The 22,480-nt window shown below is 41.0% G+C and overlaps 1 protein-coding gene across 1 annotated transcript in view; it reads right to left on the reverse strand.

Moving 5' to 3' along the window:
- GREB1 (growth regulating estrogen receptor binding 1) overlaps nucleotides 1-12,300 on the reverse strand; it is a 155,642-nt gene extending 143,342 nt beyond the window's left edge. Inside the window, exon 1 of the mRNA XM_061622750.1 lies at nucleotides 12,212-12,300. The gene's annotated coding sequence lies outside the window, so the exon portion shown is untranslated. The remainder of the gene's footprint in view (nucleotides 1-12,211) is intronic.
- Nucleotides 12,301-22,480: the final 10,180 nt, after the last annotated feature.

Raw genomic sequence — 22,480 nt, forward strand, 5'->3', positions numbered from 1 at the left:
ATGGATCAACAGTTGGCTCCAAAATCGTACTCAAAGAGTGCTTATCAATGGTTCCTTCTCAAACTGGGTGGAAGTAATGAGTGGGGTACCACAGGGCTCGGTCCTGGGCCCAGTGCTCTTCAACATTTTTATTAATGACTTAGATGAGGAGGAACAGAGCCTGCTTATCAAATTTGCAGATGATACAAAATTGGGGGGCACAGCTAATACTGTGGAAGATAGAAACAAAATTCAAAGGGACCTTGATAGGCTGGAGCATTGGGCTGAAAACAACAAAATTAAAATCAACAGGGATAAATGCAAAGTTCTATACCTAGGAAAAAGAAACCAAATGCAAAATTATAAGATGGGGGATACTTGGCTCAGCAATACGACAGGTGAGAAGGATCTTGGAATTGTCATTGATCACAAGCTGAATATGAGCCAACAGTGTAATGTGGCTGCAAAAAAGGAAAATGCTATTTTAGGCTGCATTAACAGAACTATAGTTTCCAAATCATGTGAAGTATTAGTTCCCCTCTGTTCAGCACTGGTTAGGCCTCATCTTGAGTACTTCGACCAGTTCTGATCTCTGCACTTCAAGAAGGATGCAGACAAACTGGAACAGGTTCAGAGGAAGGCAACAAGGATGATCAGGGGACTGGAAACCAAGCCCTAAGAGGAGAGACTGAAATAACTGGTCATGTTTAGCCTGGAGAAGAGAAGACTGAGGGGAGATATGACAGCACTCTTCAAGTACATGAAAGGTTGCCACACAGAGGAGGGCCGGGATCTCTTCTCGATCGTCCCAGATTGTAGGACACGGAATGATGGACTCAAGTTGCAGGAAGCCAGATTTCGACCCAACATCAGGAAAAACTTCCTGTTAGAGCCATACGACCATGGAACCAATTACCTAGAGAGGTAGTGGGCTCTCTGACACTGGAGGCATTCAAGAGGCAGCTGGACAGCCATCTATCAGGAATGCTTTGATATGGATTCCTGCATTGAGCAGGGGGTTGGACTTCATGGCCTTATAGGCCCCTTCCAACTCTACTATTCTATTCTCCCCTGTGTCCTCTATGATTATGGGTTGAGAATGGGTTGGGGTAACCATGAACAACACTTAATTTACCAAATCCTGCCAAAATGTGTAGGATTTTGCTAATGAATTTGGTACAAAAGATTAGTATGTGATTTTCATAATGACAGTGTATACTTGTTCCAATGTCCCTGGGAGGAAAATGTCATATATCAAGCTGCCTTTAGTATAATTCTGGAATTGCCAATGTGGTGTCCGAAGGAGCAGTGGTGCTTTTGAGGACCTCCCCAGTGACTGTGAAGACTCTGAGTGCACATACAGTACATCAGATCATGTGTTCCCCTTCCCCCATCACCATGATATAACAGATCACATCTATCTCCACTGACTAACCCATAACAATCACGGATCCAGTACTTTCCAGCACTACCATGGCACAAAGGCATAGAACCAAGGTACAGGTTCTTATAGATCCTCATAATTTTTACGAGGGATCCCCCTCAAAAAACCCATCAAATAATGGGTCACCTCTGTGTCCACAGATACATTGTGCAATTTGTTGATGGTTTTGTCATCCTATGTATATACCATGAAGATCTGTACCTTGGATTAATGCGTTTGTTATGCTGGCAAGCACTGGATGTGATTTTTACTGCACAACCTACCAAAGTAAGCTTGAATTTGATGGGGTTGTGTTTTTTTTGGAGAATCCCATCTAAAATCAGGCAATTTCAGGAGGATAATTTAATTTTACTGGTTCTGATTTTTACCCAGGCCCCACAGAAAAGGAGTGTGTGTGTGTTTGTGCATGCGCACATGCTTTGTCTCTTTCTGTCTTCCGGAAGGGGGGAGATAATGACTCAGAGGAGGGAAGCAACCAGAGGGGGTGATACCCAGTTCTATCTCTCTCAATATTTCAAATGCGTCCATAGGCTCAAAACTGTTGGCAACCCCTGGTGTAATGGCTCCCAAGACTGAGATGTGAGATCAGCCATCACTTGGACTGAAGAAGGCCAGCAAACGCCACATCATAATCATCTTGTCAAAAGTAAGTTTTCTGTGCTGCTGCAGCAATTTGAAAAATCTGCCATAGGGTTTCCAGGGGAGGTTCAAGGTCTGACCCAACTCTAATAGCGCTACTGGTTCAGATCAGCAGCATTTGTATGGGTTGAAAAAGGGTTTTATCACTGGGGGTTGTGGGGCTGAAAATGAAGAGATGCAGCTTTCTTGAAATAGCTGTTAGCTCTTGAGCAAAATCCAATCTACCATCAAATCAGCCCTGTACCCTCAACACCACTAACTCCTAACTTGTTTAAAAGAAGTACATGGTTGAAATGGAAAGGGGAATGTACCTACCCTCAGTTAGCATACCCCCTCAGCTGGAGTGGTACAAACCTCTTTTAAATAATTTACAAATGGGAAACCTTCACTTTTCCCCCTTTTTGCATAATATGATCACCGTTTGCTACAACTATTTAGCAAATGTGCAATGCAGAGGGTACAAATGCACCCCTCATATTGTATTTTCACAAATGCAGAGAACGTTTTACAGGCTGATACAAATGTGGGTTTTTTTATCTGTTCTCTTATAAAATTACAAGCACACAATAGCACACCCTGCCTTACTTTCTCAGCTTTCCCCAACGTTGTTTTTCCTCCTCTTCCCCTCTCCTGAAAAGAGGCCAATTACATGGCAGGGGGGCAAAGGATTGGGTTAGATAACACTGTTTAGCTGTTGCTTTGATGTCCACAGGCATCATCCTCAGAGACTGACCCAATAAAACAAAAGAGGGCTCTCCGGGCTGCTGCAACTCCCAGCTATTCTTCTCACCACCTTTTGATATCCCAAAGAGTCCTATATCTTGACCTCTGCTCTCTGACACAAAGATCTCATTGGAGGAATTGTCATCCATGTCAAAAATTCTCTCCAAATTCAACTACTCAGCAAATGATTTCTTTGCTTATCCCATTCTATACTATTCTCTGTTAATGTACCCCTTAGACTAAAAATGAACCTTTCTTCCTTTCTTTTTCTTTCTTTCTACAAGGGAGAGAACCTGTTTTGGATATATAATAAACCATTGTCGCTGGAAGCTTGCATCTTCCTCTTGGGAGTTCCTAATTTATGCAGGATTTCTTTCTGGCTGACACATGCATTCATTATGTCTTTCTTCTGAGCCACCCCCACCCCCACACATTGCATTTGTGGCGCATTATGCATTCTAATTTCCTGGGATACATTTCTTACATCTGTCTTGATTATTATGTCCAGCTTGCTTTAATCTTCCCACTGCAACCTTTCTCAAGTATGAGGATAAAATCAGCACCTGATTAAATGTGTAGTTATGCAATCCCCATAGGACCAATTGCTAGGGCAGTAACATCAGGCAAAAATGGCTGGCATCATGCTGACTCATAAAAAGCGGGGCTGCAAGGGGTTCCGGTCACTTGGTCCAGCAACAACCTTGTGGTTTCCCATCTGTGGCAATTGACCATCCCTAGTTCTAAAATGGGGACGGGGGGGGCACAGCGGACTTGGGAAGAGATTTTGTTAAGGAGGAACTCTGGGCTGTGCTCTGCAAGGCTTTCCCTTAAAGTAGCCGCGGATGTCTCAGGAAGACAAAAGGAGAGGAAGGTCAAATTAACCTTGACTGAGAGTCAGTGTGGTATACTAGATAGCATGTTTGACCTTGGAACAAGGAAACCCGAGTTCAAATTCCTCTCAGCTCATCTGCTGACCTTGGATTAGTTGCCAACACTCAGCTTAACCTATTCGCACGTGGCTGTTGCGAGGTTAAAATGGGTAACCTACACAAATGCTGCTTTGAGCTTCCTGTCGAAAGGAATAGCTATAAATCAGGGCTGTTGCTGGACTACAGCTCCTGTCATCCCTGACCACTAGCAATGCCGGCTGGGGCCGATGGGAGTTGGAGTCCAGCAACATCTGGAGGGCCACACGTTCCCTGGCCCTGCTATAAATAAATAGCCAGCCATCACTTCCACCCAAAGTATTAATCTCTGGATTGACTGAGAGTCAGGCAAACTGCAGTTGCAATATGGGGAGAGGTGTTCAATAAGAAAAACAGCACAGATGGAAAGGGTTAACGCCTCTCCCAAAAAAATAGTCCTGTTCTGAATCCTGCTCCCATGGTTGCGATTCATACTTTTTTAAAAAACAGGAGAGATCCTGTTCATGGATCTAGCTTGGTCTTTAGGGACACTGAATTTGCCGCTGAGGGCAGGAGTTACTCAGGTTAGCATTAATTTTATTTCATGGCTCTGTGACTTAACTGTACAGTTCATAAAATTTTTGTCTCTAGAAGTTTTCTTTTTTTTAAAGTGTCAAATACCAACAGCCCAAAGCAGAAAGACTCCCCCAGTACAAACAAAACCAATCTTCAATGAATTCTAAGAAGAAACTGCTGGTGGTTCCACAGCCAGTGAATTGTCACTTAGGCCACATCTGCACTTTACATTTAAAGCACTACAATGCCACTTTAACAGTCATGGCTTCCCCCAAAGAATCCTGGGAACTGTAGTTTGTTAATGGCGCTGAGACCCCTATTCTCCCAGAACTCCTTGGGAAGAGTGACTGATTGTGAAACCACTCTGGAAATTGTGGTTCTGCGAAAGGAATAGGTGTCTCCTATCAACTCTTTGCACCCTTAACAAACTACAGTTTCCAGGATTCTTAGGGGAAGCCATGACTGTTAAAGTGGTATAATACTGCTTTAAATGTGAGGTGCAGATGTGGCCTTAGTGACAACAGGGAAGCGGCTCTTCCCAAGATAGCAACCACCCCCTGGAATGCTATCCCCCCCAGGGTAATTTGTAAGGCAGATATAGTAATGACTTTCAAATGCATCTTAGAAATGTATATATTTACCCAAGCTTTCCTGGACTCTTACTTTTTAATTTACTTACTTTTTGTTCACTGCTCAGTTTTATTTGTGTTGTACAGTTGTTTTTTGTTTTTATCTCTCTTTTTTAGATGTTATTGAATGTTGTTGTATTTTTGTTTTTGTTACATTAAGCAGCATAAAATATATATATATAAAAAATAAAATCTCCACATTAGTTTTTGGTGTGGTAAAGTCACCACAGCATGGCATGTCCTCTTATTTAGTGATTATTTCATCAAATGCACCCCCATGTGGTAACATCTGAGATTTACAGTGATGTCAAGCTTTTAAAGATCATATTTTCCAAAGAATACAGCTACAGTACATGTAATAAATCTTCACCTTTCTGTGGCTTATGGGACTCAGTACTTTGCTAAGCCTTTTATATTTTTAACATACTCTTATATTTTTAGTATATGTTGTAAGTCCAAGTTTCAGGAATATCATTACTCAGTTAGAAGGTTTGGAATTACAAAACATGAGATGTTCCTTTTTTTCACCAAAGCACATGGGGTAACCATAAGGAGTAGAATGCTTTGGCTAAATTACATTAGACCAGTTCATTTCCACCCTTAGAACTGAATTAAGGAGTTGTGGGTAATATAGCCATGCTGGCACATAGATATTAAAGACCCGGGGGGGAAAGTCAAGGTCATGAGTTTGGAACAGTACTGACCCATCCAAGGCAAGTACTGGATACTCCGTCTGGCAACAGCAGAGGTTCAGATAGAGGTCTTTCTAAGCACTATTGCCTGAAATTCTTTAACTGGAGATAGTGGTGATAGGGGATAGATCTTGGATGGTTAGGCTGATAAAGCATGTGCCCTAACATTGAGCTAATGGGGCCTGTCCAATTATGTGCAAGCTTAATGCACTATGCACACCACCAATAGCCACAGGACAGAACAGAAAGTAATTACTATAATTTTTCTTCTCCGATTCAAATAATATCTGTGAATTTTAACATGTATGCTACAGCTGCATCTAAGATACCCATCATCTAATCCCTTCTGTTTTTTTTGTGGCTAATTACCATTTTGGCCACTATTAACAGACGGATAATAATTTCCCTCTCCTCTTCAAACACTTTGGTTTAGACCAGTGGTTCTTAACCTTTTTGGGTCATGGACCCCTTTGAGGATCTAATTAAAGCTATGGACTCCCACAAATAAATAAATAAATAAATTTTATTGCATTGAAATTTATTTTTCTTGTGCCCAGGTCACAGATCCCGTAGGGGTCCATAGACCACAGATTAAGAACCCTGGTGTAGACATTTTTAAACAAAATAACCACCAGATGAAGCATCCAATTGTATCCTGCCTTTCCCCCAATATTTTCTAACACTATCTCCCAATAGTTTTTAATATTTACACGGTCCCGAAAAAAAATCTACAGGAACTTTTGGTCTCTCATCTTCCAGACTCCCCTCATTGTTGGTTCTTTGCCTGTGAAATATGGTAAGTGAAAATTACAATAAGAATACCCTGTCCTGTAGGTTGTGGATATATAACACTACAGAGCTTGTAGAAGGCTGTGCAAAGAAACAAAACAAAAATGCAGTGTGGAGGGGGGGAGGCTCTTTGTAGAACTGCATGGATAGATCCTTATATTATATTTGTGAATCCAGGACTTTATTATAATTTAAAGCAGTGTTACATTCTGTGGTCTCTCCAAATCTTGGAATTCTGCAACTAGGATTGCTCCATACCCAGTTTTAAACTGGCTGTATTGCTTCCCATCAGTTCAACTTAGATCACCTTCAGTATTAGTGAATGGACAATTTAGAGTTTGCGTACAGTGAAATAAATTAGAATACGCAATGGGCAATACTGCCATTTTATCGTATGCTGGCACTGAGATTAGACACCCGCTCTATGATTATTTCATTCCTATATACTACTCAAATGATCTGGCATTACTTTAAACTGACTACTGAATGCCAGCCTGTCCAACAGCAGCCAATAACACTGGCCAACAACAGTATGTGTTTGAAAGAATGCTCTTCCAGGTCAAAAGGGAAAGGGGCATATTTTAGAGCTTCTCTGTGGTTTAGAAGCCTTTGGACTAAATCACTGCAAATCTTTAGGCTGACAAAGATTTAGAGTTCCTTGGAAACAATGGCTACAATCCATTCCAAAGTTATGCACACTTAAGCCTCACGGATTAAGCACATATAACTGAGCCCTAAGTTCCTGCCTGTTTCCTTCCCATGCTATAAAGTCAGCTCTTTTAACCCCTTAATTTGATGGAGCCCCACAATTTTATTCAATCACTACTCATCTCACCACAACCCTGCTTGTTGGAAAGTATTTTATACCCTCTCACGCATGCTCTTTTTCTTTAAAGGACTAATTCTTGAAAAGCAGCCCCTTTAAATCACTGCAATGAAACAAACAAATAGACTTGTAGCATCTTGAAGAAGACAAATGTGTATGATGAAACCATTTTCCAGAGAGGTAGCCATGTTCAACGGTTGCAGCAAAAATAAAAATGAATCTTGTGGCCCCTTCAATACTAGCAAAATTATTACAGCATAAGCCTTTGAGGACTCACACCCAATTCAACAGATGCAACAGGACCTTGTTTAGAAAGTTCCTGTAGCAATGTTAGTCTTTAAAGAGTAACAAGGCTCCTTAGTCATTGGGATTTTTCCTTTTTGAAGAGAACATGTGTACTTTTTGTTACAAGCAATGCCAGGCATGATTAGAACCTGAGGCTGCAATTCTAAACACACTGACCTGGAAGTAAGCACCACTGGAATCTGTGGCTTTACATCTGAGTAAACATGCTTAGCATCACACTGTTGTTTTGTTTTTGTTGGATGGTTGGTTTCATTTCGCTCTGACTGCACTTTTATTGTGTTTGGCTGTTTTCTTTTATGAAACTCTGAAAGTGAAAGCTGAATATCAGCTGCTACACTGGTGTATTTTTGATGCAATAATATTGCATTAGTGGTGGATTTATGCAGGACCATCCACACATCATTCCACTTTATGCGTTGTTCTGTGATGGTTCCCCAATGTTATCACATTATTGCTGTGGAGGGGCACTTTTGCACTACAGCACAACATAAGTGGGTCAAAAAAACCCACAACAGAACATTTGTGGCATAAAAAATTACAGGATTCCAGTAGGAACTTAAGGGACATGCACTGATTGGAAATGAAGTGGTAGGTCTGCCCTGAAACGTTTGCAGGCACAAACAGTATTGAAAATAGGATCGTGTATGACTGTCCTAATAACATCATGAGCACAAATCATCATGGATGCACAATAAAAAGACATCTTGAGGGGCCTATAGTGGGAACACATCAGCAGGAGAGGGCATAGAATTAATTATATCTACAATTCAAAATGCATGTTTTCAAAATAAAATTTATTAATGAGAGTGTGGAATAGCCAATCATGGATGGGCTAAGGAGAAAACTAAACTAATAACCAAAAATGAAAAGCCCCACTGAATTGAACCGAAGATGCCCACTTGCGCAGGTCCCATTCACAAAACGGGGATTGCTTAGAGAAGTTTCCTGAGGGATAGTGCTCTCAAACATCAAAAGGGTGTGTGTGTGTGTGTGTGTGTGTGTGTGTGTGTGTGTGTGTGTGTGTGTGTGTGTGTGTGTGTGTGTGTGTGTGTGTGTGTGTGTGTGTGTGTGTGTGTGTGTGTGTGTGTGTGTGTGTGTGTGTGTGTGTGTGAGAGAGAGAGAGAGAGAGAGAGAGAGAGAGAGAGAGAGAGAGAGAGAGAGAGAGATTTTACAATAATGTGAAGGCCCTGGCTGGATAACAGCATGGCAGCAAGTGATTTATTTATTATTTGAAGAATAATGAAAACAATCAGACATTCCAATTTTCTCTCATGTTTGGGGATTAGATTAAAATAGGTGACAGGGAGCATATCATTTCAACTCTTTGGGTGGTATTCAGTGCTAGTTTTACTCAGAATAGACCCAATGAAGTTAATAGACATGACTAACTTAGATTCATTAATTTCAGTGAGTCCCCTCTGCGTAGGCCTTAGCTGAATACAACTGTCATCTCTACTTGTTGGTTATTAGCTTCTGGGCCCATTTCAAGATAGAGGTTACTACCTTTCACAGCGTAATCATCTACATGTCTACTAAATCCAACTGAGTTAAATGGGCTTACCTCAAGGTAAATGTATATAGGATTGCAGCCTTAAATAGTATAGCCCCTGCATAATATAGAAACATCTTAAGATCTGTGGATGCACCCTTGATTCAAGTCTCCCTATTAATTTAGGTAAGTTAGATTAGTTTGAGAGGGGAGCAGAGAGTAAGACCTTTACTGTGGTGGCACCTACTTTATGGAAATTATCATTAGGGAAATGGCCCTCAGTTAGCTCTTCCTCCCTTTGAGAGAAGATATTTTCACTTCAGAAAACTTTTAATCACCAAAATATGACATGAGTTTTATTTTCCTGTTTGCTTTTATAATTTTAAAGTGTATTTTTCTTACATTGGATTTATGTTCATTTAGAACAATGCCCTGGTGTTCATATGTTTTTTCCCTACTTTGAACATCATTTGGTGTATAACTGTATAGAAAAGCAAAGAATAAATATCACATAAACTCTCATATCTCAGAAATGGTTCCATTGTATTAAATGGGAGGAGGAAAATAGAGAATTTACTTGTGTTTTTTAAAAAGTGTTTCTATATGTCTAAATATAGAAAATACAATAAAAAGGGAAGAATTTCTAACAGACCAACAACAGCAAAATGAATTATGCCTATCTGTTCCAAAAATGCTAGATTCTAATTTCACTGCAGCTCGTTCCACAAACCAGTTAAGTTAGAGTACATGGATTTGAATAATAATTTAAAAATCTAAACACACTTCCCACAAGAGCCAATGTGGTGTTGTCGAAACAGTCTCAGCCTTGGACTGGGGAGATCAAATTTCTGTTCAGCCATAACACCCAGCTTTCGTCTGTCACCAGCTCATAACCTTACTTTCCTTATACTGTTGTTGTGGATAACATGAGATAACGCCCATGTATGATGAGATGTAAATGTAATAAATAATTATAAGAAAGCACCATTGAAATCAACAGGACTTACTGGCAATATGGGGTATTATACTGCATTAACAGAGCCCCCTTTATAGCTGACCTGAGTACCATGGTAGTATTACAAATGAGCAATGTAACAGACCAGGTTACTCTCAATATGGATTTCTTCCATATCTGTGTTGAGGAAACACTCTGTATGAAAGCATAATAAAGAAGTAACAGAAAACCACATTGTTAACTGTCGAAGGATATCTTAAATAATTCCATTCTCTGCTTTTGACTCTTTTATCATTAAAACAGTGTGTATGATTCCAAGAGAATTGAGTTAAAATGGGAGACAGGAAAATAAATCAGGATCCTGAGAATGCCCTTGAATTTCTCAAGAATGACTACAAAGCAAGGAGCAAAGGGGGAAAAAAACACCTCTGTGAACTCTGACTGAGGGATAGAAAGATCTGTACATTTCGGTTCTCTCAGTTTCTCATTTCTCCAGTATTAAATTCAGTTCTCATTTCTGCAGCAATTTGTGTTTTTTTAAAGAAAAATAATAATCCTCATGAAAATTCTTCAGCGTTTTAGTGGAAATTTATTTCTGTAGGGAGTTTTGACTAATGTACACATCTTTGCAAGCAATTTCTCATCATATAATGCACTTTTGTATGTTACTTTCACTCATATATTCATTTTTATGCACGCTTTCCCCTAACATATGCATTTTTGTAAACATTGTTTGGTTGGTGAACTGCATTGCAAAATTCAAATAAGTGCCCATTTCAATGGATGGCTGTGTTTCCGTTCTCATACTGTTTGGCAAAGTGTGAATTTCATAGATTCAGCTTAAAATGCGTACTGAACTGAATTTCTCCTCCACCCCTACTTTAAGTAGTTAGCAAAGAGTAAGGCTGCAAATCCTTTACAAGTATACCCCATTGAACTCGGTGGGAATTATTCTAAGTGGACATACATAGGATTGCACTGCAAAAGTGTTTTGGGTTAGTTTTAAGATATAGGACTTGCTCTTGCTCCCTATGCATTCAAAACTCACATTGGTTTCACTGAAATGAGAGAAGCCCCAGAAGTCCAAAGGGGTAGTGCAGTTACACACTGCAGTTACAATTAATGCAATCAAGAGATGTTATTTAAAAAAAAGGAGGCAGGGACTTGTCACGAATGGAGTGTGTTCTCTATTCTTCTAGGAATGTTCACAGACAACTGGAAAGGACTTACAGTGGAACAGACCAACATCCAATCTGACACTAATTACACACTCGCATTAACAGCAGTTGCTTTGGATTTCCTTCTCCTTTGTAACCAAAAAAAGAAGAAGGAAAAAAAGAACTAGCCCCTTTATCTACAAGGTCCACAAAGCTGTTGAGTGTCTTGGCTCCAATATTCTGTCCCCTAAAACACAGCAGCATTTTACCACTTTACAGTGTTCAATTACCTTGGAAGTTTTAAATCATTATTCTCCCAACCTCCCAATTTCCCATCTTTCCTAAAGTTTTGTTTCAAGGGGAGGGGAGAATCTGGGCTGAGATAAGAACTCAACTCTTTTAACAAAATCCTACAAAAGGGAACCTAGATTTACTGTCTGGGTCCCCTGTGTCCCAGGTTTCTCTCTTCTATCTCCTCAGAAAAACTGCAAAGACCTTGTCATAAGCCAAGAAAGCTTCATCTAGTTCCTTTTACACGCACACAGATTCTAGGTTACCGAGGATAAGATCTATGCACACACCCTTATTGCTGCTATCCATCACCATCATCAAGCAGCAGGCACAGGCATCCAGAAACCCTGACTCTCTGCCCCAAACACCTTACACCCAAATATGGCAAAACAAAATGAGGAAACAAAGCCTACTGTAAAAGCAAAAGTTCTAAAATATAGCTAAGATATTCTTTTTCCCTTTTGTGGATTACTTTGAAATCTGGATTGCAGTATTTTTTCTTTCTTTCTTTCTTTCCCTGGGACAGTGCTTCAGATGCTAACATTACCCCTTTTTCACGATGATTTCTGACCTGGACTCTCTTCCACTCTTTCTCTCTCCCCCCCCCGCCTTTATGTCGCTTCTGCTCATGTCTCTTTCCCCCTCCCCACTTCTGTCCAGGGGAATGGAATCTTCAACCTTCCCTCCTTCCTGGATATTGTGAGTTCTTCCTACCTTTCCCTTAGTGACTCTTGCGTCTCCTTCCCTGCCTTAGGATTTGCAAAGTGAAACAGAATTCTGAAAGGGGAGGAGTGGGGGGGGGGAGTCTTACCTCTGAGGCTCCCTTTGTTGCCTGGAAGCAGGCAGGCAGGAATGACAATTAGGGAAGTATTCGCCCACTTTTACTCCTAGCAGCGTGCTCTAAAGAAAAGGATAGGGATGCTGCTCTGTCTCTCCTCCCTCTTCTCCCTGTCCCACCCTCCTCCTCCTCCCCCTCCCCCCCATGCTCCCTCCCATCCGTAGTCTCAAAGACAGATCTCGTTGACCTCCTGCTTCAAGTCACTTCTCACCATTGACCTCCGGCTTTCAAGTATCTTCTCTTGCCTGTCGAAGCTGCAGCTCCTAGCTCATGCTCTCTCTCTCTCCCCCCCCCCAATACATTCTGCAGCAGGGGTGGGCAGTACTGGTGTGAATTTCTGGGTGATTTGCAGTAGATTGACAGGGTTTCTGCCTCCCAATTGTCTAGCAAAGCAATAACTAGAAAACTTCCCCTCACCCCTACACACACACAGAGTTATTGAAAAATAGAAATATTTGGGGTGTGGGGGAACAGAGGTGATTTTTTTATGTGAAAGGATTTGTGATACTTGGTTCTGATACCGATCACAAATTTGTTTCCTTTTTTATTATTCTTTATTATTTTCCCCAAATTAAAAATTACAACATTTCTGAGCTGAGCATATGCTCAGAGGCATCCCTGAATTCTTAGCACATATCTGCCCAGCTGAGCCACTCTTTTGCACCTGGCTCCGATTGGTGGACCTTGAGGTTCTAGTAAAAAAGGGGAAAAAATAGAACCTGCAAGCCTGAAGTCTAGCCACCCCTCTTCTACACCTCTTCTACACCATTGCTGGAAAGGCAATGCTCACCACAATCTTAAATCAGTCTGGCTTAATTATTCACGCAACTGTTTTACTTCAGCTAGGGCAGCCATTTATTTTTATTTAATTATTGCTCTTTTTTCTCCTGTACAAACTGAATGCAGCCATGGCAAGTCAGTCATGGCAAGCCAACCATCATAAGCACGCTCCATGAACCATGTGATGAAATCCATACCATTCATCCAGTGAGCACCAGCTTGTTACATTGATTCTCACAACTAGCACTCCAGTTGCTTAATTCAAGCAATACAGATAAAGGTCAATGTGGCTTGAAAAACACTCACAGTGTGGTTCTGTGAATGTAGCCTATTTACCAGAAATTTCAAAATTGCTTTCTGTCTCTGAGACTTCATCTAGACAAGGTGAAGGTTTTGCTGGTAGCCCAACAGAAGTTCTGACACAGAGGTTCATCTGTTCGGGCTGGGGTTGCATCCCTCAGTCTCCATGAAGGATCTGGTTTGCAATGTGAAGCTGCTTTTTGTATGGTCCTCACTTTGGAGCAAGCAAATGGTATTAGTGGTAAAAAGCACTTTTCACTAGCTTAGGCTGGTACACCAACTATAACCTTGCCAGGACATAAATTATCCACATTCTAGTTACATCCCAAAACACTGTACTTTAAGACTTCTCAGAAACATCCAATGGTTCAGAAGGCAGCAACTAGGCTTCTTGCTGGCATGGGTTATAAGGATCATATCTCACCATTAAGGAAATAGCTCCACTGACTTCTTATCTGCTTCCAAGTACAATTTAAGGTGCTGTTATTAACCTATAAAAGCTCTATATAGCTCAGGACCAATATACCTCAAGGACTGCTTACCTTGATGCAAACCTGGATGGAATGGGCCCTTCTGCTGGTGGGATCCTTCTCTGGGTTCCCCCACCTGCTGACATCAGGCACAGGATGCATGGGTCAGTTCTGTGATGGCACCCTGTCTCTGGAATGCCCTCCCAGCTTTTGTATGTCCAGTCAGGGCGGGCCTTAGGGGTGGGCAAGTCTTAAGGGAGTCTAAACCAATCATGGTAAGGTAAAAAAATTATCTCTGGGCAGCATTAGGTCAGGCAGGCTTATGATTGGCCCAGGCCAAGTAGCCTAATTACAGAGTTTATTGTGAGGAGAGAAAGGGCAGGGAAGGCTTTCAGGAGGGATTCTGTGGCAGAGCAGTTCTTGTCACAGAAAGAGCTCCAGGCCCACTGGGGAAAGAGTTCAAGGAGCGAGCGAGTGAGTGAACACCACCTAGGATTTCCAGACAAGGTGCCACTGGAGAGTAATTTTCTGGCAGCTACCACAGCGAAAGAAATGATGTGAGGCCAGGCCTTAAGGGAGGGATCCTTCCAGAGTGAGTAGTGGAGAAGGCCAGCAGCAGGCCAGAACCAGAAGCCCTGGGAGGCTGAGCCCCAGGAAGCCAAAAGAAGCTCTGCTGGAAGAGGTACCCAGGAGGAGCACAACCTGATCCCTGTTCCCTTATCCCCATGTAAGGAAAAATGAAGCACATCTGTCATTCTGCTTGTTCCCAGGGCAAGGAAGAACTGCAGGCAAGAATTCTCATATGTGGCCCCCATTTTTGTACACATATGCATGGTTTCTTGTGTAGGGCAGCAGAAAGGCCCCCAACACCACACCTGCAGCAGGCTCCATAAACCCTCTGGGTGGTCCTGCAAAGCTGACCATCGGGGGAGTGGTGTGGTGGAGGCACTCCTCACCAAGGGCATTATTTATCCTAGGGCCGGCCCCGTGTCCAGCGCCTACACTGATGACTTTCCAGCACTAAATAAAAAAACCCTTCTTTATCCAGGCATTTTAATCTAGTGTGTGAGATGGACTGCTGTTGACCTTGACATTTGCTTTCACCTGTAATCTTAGTTGGTTTTTACCTGTTGGACTCTATCTGCTGCAGTGTTGTTTTAAATCTAAGTTTAGGTACATTGTGAATGAAACATAATAGATGCTAATTTGAGACTTAAGCTGGCTGTAAAATCTGTAAAATGTTAATTGGATTTTTATTTAACAATCACTGTGCAGTGCTTAAAATTTTTATTTGTAAAGGAACTAGTTTTAGTTCAAGTTTATCCTATTCAAAAAAAGAATTTATTCCAGTTCAAGTTCATCCATTTACAAAATGAACTAAATGAACTTTTTAGTTCATAGAAAGTTCATCCTCAGGGGAAAAAAATCAGCATTCAGAATGTTACAAGCTGTGGTGCTAAAGTACAGGGTCCAAAAGTAAATCAGGGGCCACATGAAAGTAATAAGGTGCCTGACAGACAGAATGTCAACATGTGAAGTTTTCGTCTTAATTGTATTTCCATACTAGAAAAGGCTTACCTGTCATGCCTAACCCTGGCCTAATACCTGTCCTGCTCAAAGTTGAAGAACTCAGACACGGCTGTGGTTTTTTCTTTTATTGAAGTAAGAGAAAGTTTCAGTTCAGTGCAGTTCATGAATCTATCTACAGCTTACTCAGAACTTAGCATCTCTCTAGGTCTAACTAGGCACAACTTCACTGCGCTAAGATGTTGACTGAGCAACTACTCCCCCCCCCCTACTCTGCTTAAGTAAGGCTGGGCAGGCACCCTACTCGTGTGTGCTGACACTGTTGGGAGCGTGTGTGCAGGCAAAGACTCTGCCTCAACTGTCCCTGTTGAATTTTCCACCTTATTCGTCTCCTGGCACAAGGTGAAGGTGGAGCCCCCATCACTGTCCCGCCTTTCCCCTCAGAGGGAGGAGGGCTGCCTGTGGACAATGCAGGGAGAAGGAAAGCATCAGGCTGGGAAACAACTGGCTGGTCAAGTTGACTCTCCATGGGGGTATCTGGAGCTGCTGGGGCTGAGTTGTCAAAGTCCAGAGTGGGGCATCTTCTGAGTGCAACACCCCGCTCAGTCCCTTACCAGCGCAAGCATCCCACTCTGAGTCCTCCTCCGCTTCGTTCTCATCAGTCCACCCCCCTCCAGCAGGGCTCATGACAGTACCAGACATGGAATCTAGGATAAACCAGACACCCCACAGGTCAAGGACGCTGAGGAGCAGACAGAACCCCTTGAATCCAATGCTGATGATCCCCTTGAGGGGCCTTCTAGATTAATAACTAATGAAGAACCCTTGGAACTATCAGAGGAGCAGGTGGAGCTGCCCCTCTCAGTCCAATGCCAAAAGCTTCCGGTCCAGTATGATAATACAGTATGCATCTACAGCACAGTGATGACACTGTACACATCTGCGAACCTAGTATCATTAGTCTGCTTGTAAGGGATCCCTGATACACCTCCACTGCCAGCTGCTGTAGTTGATACCCCAGCAGTATTACCAGCTGTGGTTAGGACGTGGTTGACCCTTCTAATTGCTGGAAACAAGATGGGTCTCTGGTGCCTAGGCCTTTAGTCTAGTCTCCCTATTTTGCCTGAACTCCATGTGATATTAACCTTGGACTGTTACCTGATTTGTCTTTGGATCATGACTGACTCTTCATGCTTCATCTTGATTTGTTTGGACTGTGCTGCATCTGCAGCCCTGCCCTCATTGGCAAGTACTTTGGTGATGGTTTATATCTTCTATAACTGGGACTGTCACCCCTCAGGGCATCCCCTGGAGTGTGATATTACCTTGTTTAATTTGTGCCAGCCACACATCTATTAAAGGCAAGGCATCATTTGCTTTGTTCCTGTGCTCCTGACTGTAAGCTGCTCCTGTTGGAAGAGAATCTATTCAGCAGGGAAGATACAGAAAATGGTTCACATTCCTCCCTTCTGATTGCTGAGCATCGGTGATTAAGTGTCTAAGAGGTCTTAGCAACAGTAGCACCTCTGTATCTACCTAATAAGCCTTAGAACGCTTCCTCCATGTTTTGCTTTCTAACTTTCTTTATAGATGTCTAATTTATATACTTCTTAAAGAAGAAAGAACGCTAAGAGTCTGAGGCTCCTGCTGTGGTGGGTGGGGAAGAAAGATGAACTAGAAATCAGTGAAAGTTCTATCCCCAAAATGAACTCAGTTCACTTTTAGACCACCTGGCAATTATGGGAGCTACTTTTGGGTGTGAAGTTCAGTTCAGTTCACAGAGCTACAAGTCCCAGCATCCTTGATGATGTCAATGTTACCACCATGTGACCAACATGGTCTCTGATGAAGCCAGCTTTGATTTCTTTTTCTGAAGTCTCACTTCTAGAAAAAGTACACAAACTTGAGCTTGGATGAATCTTGTGGGAAAGAAAATTCCAAGATTGAGAGACAGTCTTGTTGTAAGCTGCATCAAACTAAGGGATAACAGATGCACTTAAAAAAAAAAACTCTCCCTGCCCTGTAAGAATTTATTTTTCACCTACCAGACTTCCCAGCCAGATGCCTTTCTAAAGAAAGAGCTGTTTTACATCTTAACATCTCCATTTAAAAAGAACCCCCAGTGCTAGGTTGTAACACATGGTCATTTTCCTCAGGAAAATTGTACATGGAGATAAATTATATGACTTTTCCCTCAAGCATGAGTGTGTGTTTGTGTGTGTATTTAAAAAAAATCAACTAAAGGCGTACTAAAATTAAAGAGTGGGGAAATTAGGATATGGAAATTAACCCCACACATCTATTTATGAGCACATTTTTTTAAAAGCACTAGAATGCAATTTTCGTATAGTGGCTCCTATTCCAATAGTGTTGTGCGTTTGTGTTTATGTACAGATATAGTGTTTAAAAAGGAACATGTGCATATTTGTATGGTTTAATATGCAAATTCTGCAACTAGATTATTGTAATGGATTCTCTAGTATTAAAGCAGTGGTTGAATTTGCAACTTAATTCTGCTTGGGCTCACTAGCACTGCACCTTACATACCATATCTCGGCATGACTTCCAAGAACCCTGTAAGGTAGGTCAGTACTACTTCCCCATACTGCGGAATCTATTCAGCAGGGAAGATACAGAAAATGGCTCACATTCCTCCCTTCTGATTGCTGAGCATCGGTGATTAAGTGTCTAAGAGATCTTAGCAACAGTAGCACCTCTGTATCTACCTAATAAGCCTTAGAACACTGCCTCCATGTTTTGCTTTCTAACTTTCTTTATAGATGTCTAATTGATATACTTCTTAAAGAAGAAAGAGTATCCTTAGTTTGCCTGACATCGCTCAGTTCATCTGTCTTGTAGCCACTATGCAATGGCAGCTTTCAAACTCCTGTAATTTTCTATTCCAAGGATGGGGTGGATATTTCGGTAAGATAATTTATCATGTCTCTGACATTTTGCATGGTGCAATAAGGAATCCTGTATTCTTTATGTGGTGTACATAAATCAATATTTATTTTACATTATTGATGGGAAGCAGTCAGACCCAAAGCCTTTTGTGTGCTGTCCAATTCACAGATGCCATAAATCTTTAACAGTTTGCAATAAATCAACAGGCAAATTGTGTATCATTCATGTTTTCACATGACTGAGTAATGTTAGCAATCATGTAAACAATGTCTGTGCAGGATGTATGCCTCATTTATTTATCATCTTTATATCTCCCTTTTCCATCTAAAACTTGAAACAGTTAAGTATAATGGATCACAGTGAAACATCAAAAAGAATAGCAAACAGTTGCTCAGATGCAATATAGTATTGCAGAAACCTGCATGTCCAATAATGGACTGTAATTATAGTTAAAAACTTCTTCTAAAAAGGAATAGTGACTATTTAAGCAATTAGGACAGATCAGAGTTGCCTGCTAATGCATGTATTTCATGCATTATCATGAAATGTATTTCAACAAGCCTTTTAATAGAGACCTTATCCCAGTCTGCATCTGTGTTGGAATTGCTTTTTAAAATATTTTTAAATCTTTTTTAAAGCTTTTAAAATGTTTTAAAGATGTTTTGTTTTAATATGTTTTTAATGGTTGTTTTGTTTTAACATTTTAAAGTCTGTTTTATGATGTTTTAAAGTGTATTTAGGGCTTTTGTTTGTCGCCCTGGGCTCCTACTGGGAGGAAGGATGATCAGGGGACTGGAAACAAAGCCCTATGAGGAGAGACTGAAAGAACTGAGCATGTTTAGCCTGGAGAAGAGAAGACTGAGGGGAGATATGATAGGACTCTTCAAGTACATGAAAGGTTGCCACACAGAGGAGGGCCGGGATCTCTTCTCGATCGTCCCAGATTGTAGGGCACAGAATAATGGGCTCAAGTTGTAGGAAGCCAGATTTCAACTGAACATCAGGAAAAACTTCCTGTTAGAGCCATATGACAATGGAACCAATTACCTAGAGAGGCTCTCCAACACTGGAGGCATTCAAGAGGCAGCTGGACAGCCATCTGTCGGGAATGCTTTGATTTGGATTCCTGCATTGAGCCAGGGGGTTGGACTTGATGGCCTTATAGGCCCCTTCCAACTCCACTATTCTTTGAGTCTATGAAGGGCGGGATAAAAATCTAATAAATAAATGTATGCTTTATAAACGCTTTTCATGTGTAATCCAATGAAGGGATGGAAGGAACCTCCTAAGTTTAGCTTGAGCAAAATCAAGGGGTAAAGCTTCTAATGGACTATTCCACTTCATAGTAAAGGAATGTGGGGTATATATTTTTTCCTGAAAATGTGTGTTTGAATGTGTTCCCCACCAAAAATACCCATCCACATAGAAAACTCTCACCAGGGAGAGATGAGTTCAGCTTGATAGTAACAACACATATGAAATAAACCTGTGCAATGTGAACAAATACTTAAACAGAAATAGTAGCTATTGCATATTAGGATTTTTATTTTAGCAAATTTACTTTTTCATAAACTGACATGCATGGCTATTGAATGGTATATGCATTTTTACAGTGAATATAGTGTATTGTATTTCTTCTTGAACTCTTGCTAACTGCCTTGAGTGGAGGTGGCATACAAACTCTCTCTTCTTCTTGCATACCCTTACAGAGAAAATCTCTAAATAATGTGTGCTTTCCTAACCACGGGGTGTAAAAGCACATTTCAGTAAAGTCAATGGGACTTCCAAATGCGGTTGCAGCCCTATGCACGTGGAGAGTTGGCCCGATTGAACTAAATGGGATATAAGTCTGAATAAATATGTATAGTATAGGAATACAGTTGTGTTTAGAAATGTTTTAAGGCTGCAGTTCTATACAGACTTAACTAGGAGCATGTATAGGATTGTGCCGTCAATATGTTTAGGATTGGGCTATAATTAAATGCATTGTGTTTTTCAGGAATGAAATTACTGCCCTCTGGTGGATGTTAAGGAAGCAAACTGTTTGAATGACAGTATAGTAAAGTGACATTCTTGGATGGCATTTAGATATAAGAACGTAAGAAGAGCTTGCTGGATCAGACCAATGGCCATCAAGTCCAGGATCCTGTTCTTACAGTAGCCAACCAGTTGCCCATGGGAAACCTGCAAGCAGTAGCTGAGTACAAACAGCACTCTCCCCTCCTGTGGTTTCCAGCAACTGGCATTTAGAAGCATACTGCCTGCACCTATGGAGGCCAAGTATAGCTATCATGGCTAGTAGCCATTGATAGCCTTTTCCTCCATGAATTGCCTAAGCCTCTTTTAAATCTACCCAGGTTGCCACCTTGTGGCAAACTGTCAGCAGGTCTGCTGCCAGAGAGTGGTTTCCAAGGGTTAAAATGTAAGACTTGAGCCTTTCTGATGTTCAATTACAAGTGTCAACACAACATTATATGCCAACAAAACAAACAGTTGTAAGAGGTATTCACTAATAGGCAAAAAAAACCCTTGCAGTTTAAGAACATACTTATAGCCAACAGATATTTCTATCAAACTTTAAAAAGCAGGGAAATGGGGCAGCTTTAGTGAATGCACCAGGGGAGCAGACCTGACCTCCTCTCTGAGATATTGGACTGCCCTACAAATTTGTCAAAATGTAAACACAATTTGGGTTGGTCTTTCACAGTCCTACCTGTGTAGCTTGGAAGAATTTGGTAACATGTCTCTGAGCATATAGTGAGTGGTGGGCAGAGTGAAAGCCCCTTTCTTTTCCAAAAGGAAAAAAATTGTTCACAGTATCATTATTTTTCAAGGTTTCCCCTACCTTTTTATTCTACAGCAGTCACATGTAGTCTCCCACCAAAATTTAAACCAAAGCTGACCCTGGCCACATCCACACCAGACATTTATTCCACTTTAAACAGTCATGGCTTCCCTCAAAGAATCCTGGGAAGTGTAGTTTGTGAAGAGTGCTGAGAGTTGTTTAGGAGACAATTTCTTTCACAGAGCTCCTTTCCCAGAATTCTCTGGGCAGAAGGGCTGACTGTTAAACCACTCGGGCCACTGGAGTTCTTTCAGGAGAATAAGAGTCTCCTGATTAGCCAAGCTAAACAGCTGGTTCTCAACTGAACATGCCTACGCTTATCATTGACTCCATTGTTAATTTTCTTAAATTAATTAAAAATCACCCATGCATTTTTTTTAACTTTTAAACTGTGGAAGATGAAGGTCAGAGTATGGGGCATTGGATTACAGGGACTCTGTGAACATGGCTGATTTTTAATTAATTTTAACAAATTATGAGACCACTAACAGAAAAAAGTCTAACGGGGTCTGAATATTTTTCCTCTTGTTTTAGACTTTAAACTGATGATTCTCTCTGAGTGTTTTGTGTATCACCATGAAAACTTACATGGTTGATAAGCAAGCATTTCTAATCTAGCAATCTACAGCTCAACGAAGTTCAGTGGATAATCTCTTCGGTTCCCCTTTTATCTTGGAGAACATTTACGCCAGTCAAAAATTCCTCTTGACTGGCTTTTAACTGAAATAAGCTTCCTCTGAGATAGAGCTCACTCAGAGACAACTACCAGCCAGCACTCCTTCCTGTGCTAGATTTGATCAGGAATCCCCCTGAGATAAGAAGGCATATCTAGCTGCGGAAGACGGAGTCTGGATTTCTAACAAGCTGTGCTGAAAGTAAGCGAGACGTTTTTTCTTTCTCTTTTAAAAACGTTTTTAACGAGCTAGCCTCCTTCTGTCTAAATCTTATCTATTGACTTAAATTATTATCGTAAAAGAGACTTTTTTACGAATCAGCAACTCAGAAACTTGAGTGAGTCACACTTTTTTCGCTTTATATAAAGTTAAGGAAGAAGGGAGCAATTCAAAGAACCTGCTTTATTTTTTTTATGACAAAAAGCTGGCTTAAATCTGGAATTACAAAGATTAAAACGGATAAGAGGCAACTTATTAGATAAGATGATTTGATTATTTGAAGGAAATATATCTGAGACTATTTTTTTATTCCTTTTTATTTTGGATTATTATTATTTTTTGAACGAATCTGCTGTTCGTGTAAGTTACTAACTGCTGGATGCTGAGAACTGGATTTGTTTTACATTCCTGAATGTGCTGGAGATAAGAACCGTGTTGGTTAAGACCATATTAACAGGCCTGGAATATTAACTCTTTTGTTGCTGGGAGAAAAAAAGAAACAGTTTGCCTCTAAGTTTGG

The sequence above is a fragment of the Rhineura floridana genome, chromosome 4 (assembly GCF_030035675.1).
Source record: "Rhineura floridana isolate rRhiFlo1 chromosome 4, rRhiFlo1.hap2, whole genome shotgun sequence".
Taxonomy (NCBI): Eukaryota; Metazoa; Chordata; class Lepidosauria; order Squamata; family Rhineuridae; genus Rhineura; species Rhineura floridana.